This window comes from Cannabis sativa, chromosome 4 (genome assembly GCF_029168945.1).
Source record: "Cannabis sativa cultivar Pink pepper isolate KNU-18-1 chromosome 4, ASM2916894v1, whole genome shotgun sequence".
Lineage (NCBI taxonomy): Eukaryota > Viridiplantae > Streptophyta > Magnoliopsida > Rosales > Cannabaceae > Cannabis > Cannabis sativa.
Genome location: NC_083604.1, coordinates 3630454 through 3641218, shown reverse-complemented (window position 1 = coordinate 3641218; position 10765 = coordinate 3630454). Strand labels below are relative to the sequence as shown.

Genomic DNA, 10765 nt, shown 5'->3' with positions numbered 1-10765 from the left:
ATATCAGCTTGTCCAAAGTTAGCTGAGATAGTCGTTAAATCCCATTGTCTATGCTGAGTGATCAGATCAGCAACTTGGAGTGAATTATCATTGCCTATGAAACTGAAAGGTGTGAAATCAGTATGACCAGGAAGCCACGGATCAGACTTGCAATTGATTCGATTTCCAATTCCTACTCTCCAACGAAGGCCCTTAGCAAGAAGTTCTTTTCCCCAAACAATCCTTCGCCATGTTAATGAAGGACAGGCACCTAAACCAGCAGTAAGAAAACTACCATTTAAAAAATATCTGTGATGCAGAACACGGCTGAGAAGAGAGTTAGGTGATTCCAATATTCGCCAAGCTTGCTTAGCTAGTAAGGCTTGATTGAAATGGATGAAGTTCCTAAAGCCTAAACCCCCATGAATCTTGGCTTTACAAAGAGAATTCCAATTCTTCCAATGAATTGCATTGCCAGATGATGTGGATCCCCACCAGAAATTAGCCATCATGCTCTCAATTTGGTTACACAAAGTGACAGGCAATCGAAAGCAGCTCATAGCATATGTAGGGATTGCTTGCACTACTGCTTTCAGAAGAACTTCCTTTCCACCAGCAGAAAACAATTGCTCTTTCCAACTACTAAGGAGCTTCCAAATCTTATCTGTAATCCCACTGAAAAGTTTAGTTTTATCTCTACCAGCAAAAGAGGGAAGACCAAGATTGTAATACCCAAAATTAAGAAAAGGATTAGCAAAACCCTAATTAGATAATTATGAGTTAATTGAGGAATTATATTATTATATAGTTCAATATATGTGAAATTATATGAAATTTAACATGTTAAAGACCCCGTTGGTAAGCTAGGGGCATTTTGGTAATTATGACCCGAGAAGGGTAAATTGTTGAGATTAATTTAATTACGTGCTTAATAGAACTATATTATTATATAGTATGCCTGTGTTGTCTTTTCAGGTGTGTTCTGACAGGTTGGCGCGGTATAGTCACACCCGGGAATTTCGGGCCGAACCGGGTTCGGGCCCGAAATGTAAATTGAATTGATTAGTTGGCATTTTATTTGATATGTGATAATCTGAAATTTATTTGGCAATATTTGAGTGTGAAATGGCATTTATGCCCTTGAAAGTGCTTATGTTTGTTTTATAGCCCTAGGGGCAAAATGGTCATCTGACCATAAGGGATTTACTTTGAATTATTGATTTTTGGAAAGAAAAGGATTTATTTTTCTGGGTTAATCTCTCTCTCACCCCTTTTGGTTTTCAAAGTATATTTGTGGAGAATTGCTTGAAAATTGGGTGTGAATTGGAGCTTTGGATTGTGGTTTCTTGAGCTTGAAGTCTAGGTAACTCTTGCTGAGTTTTTATTGAATTTTAATTAGTGGAATCTTGCTGAAATTGTTGTGAAAATGCATGAATTAGTTGATATGTTCTTGCTCATGCATGTTTCTAAGTTTGGTGTTTAATCTTGATGATTTTTTGGTAAGAAAATGCATGATTTATGTTGTTGAGCTTGCATTATGATTATAGGCTATTTTCTAGCTTGGAATCATGTGTTCTTAGGATGTTTTTACTGCTGGAAATTGTTTGGGTTATTGGAGATGAAGCTCTTGTTCAAGAGCTTGAAGTTGCTTAGTTAAGCATGAATTTTATGTTATTTGAGTAATCTGAAATTGAGGAATTATTATTGGAATTGATGCATGAAATAGGTTATTTTGACCCCTTAATAATTGTTAGTAACCCTATTTGATGATTTGGGATTTGGTTGTGAATTTGCAAAGAAAGATTGAGTTTTTGGGTTGAAATTCGAGTTGAGCTTGCTGGTCTTCTGGGTTCTGCACCCAGATGCCGCGGCATGCTCTGGAGCATGCCGCGGCCCGCTCCTCTGAGTGGACCTGGGAATTTGTCCCAGGTGCCGCGGCATGGTCTGGGGCATGCCGCGGCCCGCCCTCGTGTTTTTGGGCAGTTTGTGTTGAATTTTCAAAAATGCATAACTTTGTGATCCGAACTCCGATTCGGGAGTTCTTTATATCGTTGGAAAGCTCGTTCCGAGCTCTGTATGATTATCTGAGTTATAAATGCCATGTTTGAATTTTATGAGTTGAAAATCAGGGGTTAACCCTAAGTGTGAATTATCCCGGATTTGTGTGACTAGGATTACCGGCACCTGATCAGGAGCACCCGGGGATTCGGAATCTCCTTTTATAGCTGGACAACAGGTAAGACAGTAGTTTGCACGTAGAGTATGCGCAGTGGCGCTTATGTGAATATGATATGCATGAATGTTTAGTAACCGGGATTAGGGTTATTACCCTAATAGGAACGGTCTGTTAGCCTAGGGTTATTACTCTAGTGGAATATGTGTATAATGCCATGCCATGTTAAATGAAATGAAATTTAAGGATTATGCGCTCAAGGCATAATCAGGTTGGACTCGGTACTCATAACCGAGATGAACCACTTCTAAGGCCTTAATGTAATTAGACGTGTGAGAGCAACACGTGGGTCTACGTCACGTAGATTTAATTAGATGTGTGAGCGCAACACATAGGTCTACGCCACGTAGACATAAATGGGCATGTTGATATAGTGATCAGGTCTGTGCTATACAGACATATATGTGAATAAGCATAATATATGTGTTATGATTTATACTGTCTTGCTGGGCTTGGCTCACGGGTGCTCTACTGTGCAGGAAAGGGTAAGGCAATAGCTGATCAGCCATGAGTTTCAGGAGCAGACGAAGAATGTACATGTTCACGCCACTTCAGACCAAGCGGGTTATGGGTCTAGCAGTGTTGACTTTTGTATTCTGTTTTGCCGCTTAGGTCGGCTAGTAAGAAAGAACTTGTAATAATTTTGTAAATATTTTTGGGATCCCAACTATGTTTGAAAAGTTTAAATATATTACAAGTTTATTTTCAGTCTGTTTAATATAAAAGTTTAAATTCTGCGCTATTTTTAATTAGTAATCCCGGTTAGGGGATTAGGGTTTCATAATCATTTTGGGTAGCGTGCCTAATTATTTAGGGCGTTACAAAGATATTCCTCATGACAAGGTTGAATGGGCATGTTAAGAAGCTGTTGGAAATAGTGTTGATGAGAATGCCTTGTGTTCGGAGAGAAAGAGAGCACACATTTATCCGGATTGATTGCTTGACCGCTAGCCTGATGATAAATATTTAGCACATGTTGAATAGAGCTGGCTGATTGTGGAGTAGCACGACAAAAGAGCACACTATCATCAGCGAAAAAGATATGCGAAACTGAGGGAGCAGTTCTTGAGACACGCAGCCCTTGTAAACACCCATTGTTCTCTTCAGATTGCAGTAACCTTGAAAGACCTTCAGCACAAAATAGAAAAAGATATGGCGAGAGTGGATCACCTTGTCGGATACCTCGTGTGGGGGTTAGATCTCCAAGTACTTTCCCATTCAGTAAAAAAAGAATAAGAAACAGACTGCAAACATCGAAGAATAAGATTCACCGTGATTGAACCAAAACCCATCTTCAACATAACTTGAGCAACATAGTGCCATTCAACACGGTCAAAAGCCTTAGACATGTCCAATTTAATGGCAGCATATCCTTGTGTTCCTCGTTTTCGATTCTTAAGTGAATGTAGCAGCTCAAAAGCTATGAGAACATTATCAGTAATCAATCGTTGAGACATGAAGGCACTTTGATACTCTGAAATAACCAATGGCAAGAATGGCTGGATTCTCAACACAATTGACTTGGAAATCAATTTATAGAGGACAGTACACAGACTAATAGGACGGTACTGTGTAATTAGCTGAGGTTTTTTAACCTTAGGAATGAGTGTAATGATCGTTTTGTTGAGGAGAGTAGGATCCGCATCTTTGTTGAGAACATCTAAAACTGATTTTGTAACAAGAGAGCCAACAATGTGCCAATAATTTGTGAAGAACATGACTGACATACCATCAATTCCAGGGCTCTTATCATCACTCATTGAGTTTAGTGCATTGAGAACATCAGAAGCTGTATAAGGTGCTGAAAGTGCTTCTCGAGACTGAGCATCTATTGTGGTTGGAATAACATCCAATATAGAATTAATTGTATGAACATCAAATATATTTAGTATAAGAGTTTTATATAGATTAACTTAAAATAAAATATATAATAATACTACTACTCAATTATATAAAGATATATATTAGGAGTGATATTAGTAATCTCATTATCATTTTTACATGTAAAGTAGTTTTGTTTATATATTTTTACGGAAATTTACATAGCAACTTATATAGCAACCATCAAAATAATTTAAATCGCAATCAAAATCTACATAACAATCCACATAAAAATTACTGGGACAATCCAAACTGTAAATTTTAAAAAATAAATAAAAAAAATAGTATGTAAAATAATTCCTCTAATTATATATTATTATTTCTAATCATCATTAGTTATTTAATTACTCATTTGATGAGCACATTTAATTACAATTATAGATATTATTTGAATTCTCATAACATCTTCTAGTCATTAAAAAAATAAAAAAATCATCAATTTCCTTAAATATTTGTTACAAATGGGTGACTTAGAAGCATTTTTGCAGATGGTCTTTTCGATGGAACAATTTCAAAACATTTTAGCAAAAAATCTTTAGCGTCTTCAGAAATGTACTTACTCAACTTATCTTTCCAATTCCATTTTTTGGTTAGCATGAATAGAACAATAACACCCACAGCCCAAATATCTGAATATTGTTCTTGAATTTTATCATTTCTACATTCAGGAGCCTGATACATAAGTACCTCTAACCGGAGTTCTACCATCATTAGCCATCTTCGACGACCCAAAATCAGAAATTTTAGCTACAAAGTAATCATCATCTTCCTTCTCTTTGACCAACAATATATTATCTGGTTTTAGATCACAATGAACAATACCTTTATTATGAATACACTCAACACCCTTCAAAATTGATTGTACATAACATTTAACTTGTTTAGATTCATTATAAAGCGGAGATTTGTCAATAAACTCGAGCAAAGTTCCACCCGAAGCATATTCTAAGAAGATATTATAAAATATTACTTTATTAACATTGCCATCATCGTCAATATTTGTGTCAATTGTTATGTCGTCTCCATAACATTGAATGATGTAAGGACAATCGATGAGAAGATCAAGAATTTTCTTATCATTGAGTGATTCATTGTACTCCGAAGCACAATCTGTGTTTGTTGTTTTAACGGCCATAATTGGATGGTAGTCTTTGATACGTGACCCTATTGTGGGTGGTTTGATCATTTTAGCCATGTAAACTGACGCAAATACTCCTTCTCCAATTAGTTTACCCCTAACCCATCTAAGGGTGTTACTTGGGTCTATACTCTCTTCTACCTTTACTTCACCACCATCAAACTTTTCCATTTTTTTTAAATTTTTTCTAATTAACTCAAACTCTCTCTGATTAGTTAAAAAAATAAAAAAATAATAATAATAAAAGGACGAAAGAAGAAAAAAAATCGAGTGTTATATTAGATAAGTCAAAGTCAACCCGTTTGTTTTTCTCTCCAAAATCTTGTAATTCTAACTCTTTATATAAGTCCAAGTGTGTTAAAATCAACTTATATGTACAGAAGTAATTATTATAATTTTAATCGAAATCAAACTCAATAGTTAATATTAATAATTTAAATTGAAATAAAAGATATCTTTTTATTTTGTTTTTTTAAACGGTAATATTTTATTATTAATTTTATATAAATATCAGTAATTTGCTTTTTTAAAAAATATATTCATTTAAAATTTAGTGTATTTAATATTCAAAAAAAAAAAGGTTAATGTAATTAATTGATCAGAACTTTATTTTTCTAATTGATTTGATACTACTATTATAGTTTGAGTAAGTATTAAACGTAATGTATATAATTTATTTAATTTTTTTTAAAAGGAGTAATATCTTTTTTAATTTTTACCAAAAAAAAAAAATTAGAAGGAGTATCTTATTTGTGATTTTTATTATATAATATTAATTTATTTAGTATGTGATATTTACGTGATTTTTTCGTATCATATATATATTTTTGGAATTTGTTGTATTTTATATGTTAGTTTTTTTTTTCAAAATTATATGTTTAGTTATTTATTTGATTTTATTTAGTTCTATTTACTGAGATTTTTAGAAATTAATTAAGTAAGAGCTTAAAAAAATTAAGTAGTGTTCAAGTAAATGATCAGATGTAAGATTTTTACGTGGTTCAGGCGTTAATAATCATAAATTTGCGAGTTTATACATTAGCCTTTTTTTAGCTTCAAAGTGTATTACAAGTAAGTTTTACAATGAAGAACCTAATTCTTGCCACAAAGTGATCTCTCTTGGTTTTTCTTGGAAAAGAAGAAGAAAATTCAGAATAAAAACTAGCAGAGTTTCAATTTTAAGTTTTTTCTCCCTCTTTGCAAGAAGGGATATTATGGTTTATATATTTTAGAGTTTGGATTTTGACTGTGATACGTTCGGGTTTTTATGTAAAAGCAAGCCCACTAATGGGGTAAAATACACAAAATGCATGACTTTGATGCCCACTAAGAGATATCCAGCTCGTGGGGGTGATGGTTCCGTACGAATGAGGGGACTGTTTTGTGCAAAACACGTGTTACACGGAGATTACGCTTGGAAAACAAAAGTATCAGAGGAGCCGTCAGACAAAGAGGAGTGTAGGCAGTGGTGGTGCGTGCACTACCATGATCTGACACAGAGAACAATATTTGATCCTGTGTCAGAAGGGTGGAAACATCATTTTTAAGGTAGTATTTTGCCTCCCCTCTCACGATAAGCATCCGGTTGTCATCCTATAGTAGGCGTCCAGGAGTTTCCCGTGCGGTCTGCTTCTAGGTGCTCCCTTATCCTCATTCGAAGGTCTTCATTACTTCCAATCTCGAAAGACTAGGGAGACCTCCGGGTCTCGAAAGAACCCTATGCCCCGGAGGCAAAGCTTCTGAGTTGTCACTAGGCTTGGGTCTGTCCTAAATTTGACTTGGTATTCCACAAACGAGAAGGTTTAGGCCCATTGTTGGATGATGATTACCCTCCTGTTTCGCCACATGTCTCTTCTCCAAAACACAAATAATATTTATCTCCGTGCTTTTGTGACTTAAGAGTGATTTCCTCCCAGATAATCTTAGAGTCATCAGACACGTGGGTAAATCTGTAAGTAACAGAAGTACATTTCTCTTTCCGGCACTCGACAGTCGAAGAGTTAGGAATTGGTGTGGAGGACAACTGGCATCTCATACGTGTCTCTACTTTCTTGGGTTCGTGAGTGCTACGCGCTTTGGGAAGACGCTTTTCGTGCAAAACAGTAGAATGACAGCCATTTACTATCAACGTGGGCTCTGAGGTGAATATAAATGATAAAAAAATACCTCGATCTTAGCAAAAGCATTTAATGTCGTCCCCTCGGTTCCTCATCCGTTGGATCGCGATTTGTGCTTTTTCTGGAAAGATCTTAACCCTTGATCTTAAAGCACGTGGATCAGCAAAAATAAACTAATATTCTATTAAAAAAATTCCACAATATATAACATAGCATACAAAATTCATATACTACAAACATAAATAGACATACCATAATGCAAACTTAATATACCACAAATCTATCATAGTAAAAAATAAATATACTAAAAACAAATAAATTTTAACCTTCTTATTTTTTCTTTTCTCTTTCCTATATGTTATACATAGCAAATAAATCAATATACCACAAACGAGACAAAAGACCGAGAAGAGGTAGAAAGTTAAGGTAAATCTTTCAAGATTATAATTGTACTTGTCAAATTTTTAACAGTTTGGTCATTTTACTTAATATTTAAAGAAAAACATTTTTTTTTAGTTTTGAGATTTAGGGTCCCTATATGTGAAAATTACATGAAATATGGGATTTCATAACAAAGTTAGAAAAATATGGCATTTTTAGGTTTGCCACTTTTCTATGGCATTTTTTCACATTTAAGTTTTTTATGGTATTTGATATGCCATATTTTTATAAACTTATTATCCAATCCCATATTTTATGTTTTTGTTTTTAGCTTAATTAGTTTTATTTATTTTTTTAATTTATTTTACACTTACATTTTAGGCTTTCTTTTTATTTGACAAATTTACACCAAATACTACATTTTTTTTTTCAAACATTACATTTTTAATTTGACAAGAACATTTTACTTTTATACTTTTATTAATTTTTTTTTTCTTTTTTACTTATTGAAACTTCAAAAAGTTTTTTTTTTGTCTTTTTTATATATTTTTTAGTCAATTTTGGCTCTCTTTTTTCTTTTCAACTTTTAAGTCAGTTGCTACTTTTTTTTTTCTTTCTTTCGCTTATCTCTCTCTATTTTTTTTTTCTAATTTCTCTTTGTGTCTCTCTTTTTTTTTTTTTCAATTTTTTTCTCTTAATATATATAATAAGTGTACATTTTTATATTTCATTTTTTTTTACAAAAATTAAACTTGTTTTTTTATTTAAACTACTATTCGTTTTTTTTTTTTGTTAAAAACTAATTATTCCATTAAAAACAGCCAAAAAAAAACCAGTTTCATCAATATCATCCTGAAAAAAAAACAATATAAAAAATCATAATCTAAAAAGAATCCAAACTTTAAAAACTAGTTTCATCAACATTGAAAGAAACTAATAATTTCATTTAAAGAATACAAAAAATAGTTTCATCAACAAGATAATGAAAAAAATTACAATCTAAAGACGATAATAACTTTAAATAACAGTTTCATCAATATTAAAATAAACGAATTATTTCATTAAAAGAGGCAAAAAAAAAAAAATAGTTTCAACAATAACATAATAAAAAATACACAATGCCTAATAACTAAACTTTTACAAATTAACGATACTAAATTTAAAAACCAGTTTCGAACATATAAAATTTATATCAATACCTAATAATCAAACTTCTAACTTCATTCTTTATTTTGGCATTTAATTTTTTATTTGCTTGCTCAAAAATTAGAGTTAATTTAAACATACAATATGCAGCAAATATAACAAAGAGAATCACAAATTAAAATCAAAGAGAAAAAAAAGAAACAAAGAAAATTAAAGAGACAAAAGTGCAATAAAAACCATAAAAGAATAACAAAAAAAAAAAACAGTGGAATGTGAGAAACCAGTTAGTAAAACAACCAAAATAAAAACAAACAAATAAAAACCAGTTTCTTGAGATAAATTAATAAAAAATTGAATAAAACTCAATTATGAACAACAATAAAAAAAATTAATTACTTAAAAAAACCAGTTATGAAAATAATAAAATAATATGTATGTCAGAAACTGATTAATTAAAATAAAATAAAAATTGTTGTTCAAATATCATACAATAATAAAACTGGTTTTATACAAACGAAAAAATATATAATAATATCATAAAAATTGAGCAACCCCATTACAGAATAGTTAAAACATGTGAAACCAGTTTTGACGTTATAAAAAATCATAACAAAATACAAATGTTAATAATAAAGTTAATTGAAACCAGTTTCATCAGACAATCAAATAAAAACATACACACACACAAATATACAAAAAAAAAATACTAATCACAAATATAATCAAAACAACACATAATGCCTACCAATAATTTAATAACAAAATATAAGTGTAAGTTTCCAACCTAGAAACAAAATAATAAAAAAGTAACTTGAAAAAAAATTCTAATAACATAATGAAACTATTTTTTTTATTCTTTTAATGAAATTAATAGTTTCTTTCAATGTTGATGAAACTGATTTTTAAAGTTTATATTATCTTTAGATTATAATTTTTTATATTGTTTTTTCTTCAGGATGATGTTGATGAAACTGGTTTTTTTTTTCTGTTGCTTTTAATGAAATAATTAGTTTTTAACAAAAAAACAAAGAAAAAAAATAGTAGTTTAAATAAAAAAAATAATATCTATAGTTGAGATCATTTTTTATTTATTTTAGTATTTTATTTTTTAAAAAAAGAAAAAATAAATAAAAAGAAACACAAATTTTAAGTTTTTTATGGCATTACTCAAGATTTTTTCCCATATTTGTAAGTTTTTTAAAAAAATGCCATATTTAGTGTAATTAAGTTTTTATGCCATATATATCAAAACTTATCTTTATTTTCCCATATTTTTTGTAAATAGCCCTAATTATATTGACCAGCCCATTGCGCCTAAAGAGCCCAAAACCGTGGCAGTATCTAAAATTCGGGTCGTGAAAACCGTTGAGAAAGAACATTGAAATGGGTCCAAACCAAACCAATGTTTGGAATGTTTGATGAGGTCCGTTAGAGTTAGACACGTGTGTTTTACCACTCGTGTGGATCTTTGATGAGGAATGGACGGCTGTGATTATGACTAGGAATCTAGAGGAGAGGTGAAATCTAGGAGGAAATTAGACTCTATACCATTTTTATATTTGTCTTCTTTTATTTTTACCGTCTTTTCTGAAGTCTATCATTTTTACCTCTTTTTTAAATATTGTACCAATTTTACCCATGTTACTTCAAGATACTCTCCATGACTCTATTTTAAATATAGTACATATAAAAAGAGGTATGTTTCAATTAAATAAAAATTAGAGATAAATTTAATTAATTGATAAATAAAAGAGGCATTTTTCAACTTAGCTCGAAATCTAGAGCCACAGCCATTCCGTGAATTGTATTGGGTGAAAATGCCTTAATTGGGTAGTAGTTTTGGTAATATGAATGATGAGAAGAATGGTAAAAAAATAATGAAAGCATTTG

At 31.5% G+C, this 10765-nt stretch overlaps 1 pseudogene; it reads right to left on the bottom strand.

Moving 5' to 3' along the window:
- Window positions 1-4505: 4505 nt before the first annotated feature.
- LOC115712637 (mitogen-activated protein kinase kinase kinase 20-like) lies at window positions 4506-5402 on the bottom strand (annotated as a pseudogene).
- Between the last annotated feature and the right edge of the window lie 5363 nt (window positions 5403-10765).